The following is a 492-nucleotide window of genomic DNA, read 5'->3' as shown; positions in this document are numbered from 1 at the left end:
GGCTCTGCATCCCTGGCACTTCCTGGCACTGCATCCCACGCATCCCATTCCTGGCACTGCATCCCATGCACTGCATCCCGGGCATCCCATCCCTGGCACTGCATCCCATCCCTGGCACTGCATCCCTGGCACTGCACTGTATCCCATGCATCCCATCCCTGGCAATGCATTCGATCCCTAGCACTGCATCCCTGGCACTACCTGGCACTGCATCCCACGCATCCCATCCCTGGCACTGCATCCCATCCCTGGCACTGCATCCCTGGCACTGCACTGTATCCCATGCATCCCATCTCCCGCCCTGGCCCTGCATCCCTGTCACTGCCTGGCACGGCATCCCGGGCATCCCATCCCTGGCACTGCATCCCTGGCACTGCACTGTATCCCACACACCCCATCCCTGGCAATGCATCCGATCCCATGCACTGCATCCCTGGCACTACCTGGCACTGCATCCCTCGCATCCCATCCCTGGCCCTGCATCCCTGGGAC

This window comes from Charadrius vociferus, unplaced genomic scaffold (assembly GCF_000708025.1).
Source record: "Charadrius vociferus isolate BGI_N301 unplaced genomic scaffold, ASM70802v2 scaffold1859, whole genome shotgun sequence".
NCBI lineage: Eukaryota > Metazoa > Chordata > Aves > Charadriiformes > Charadriidae > Charadrius > Charadrius vociferus.
The sequence above is the reverse complement of the archived record's forward strand: the minus strand, read 5'-3'. Positions refer to the sequence as shown.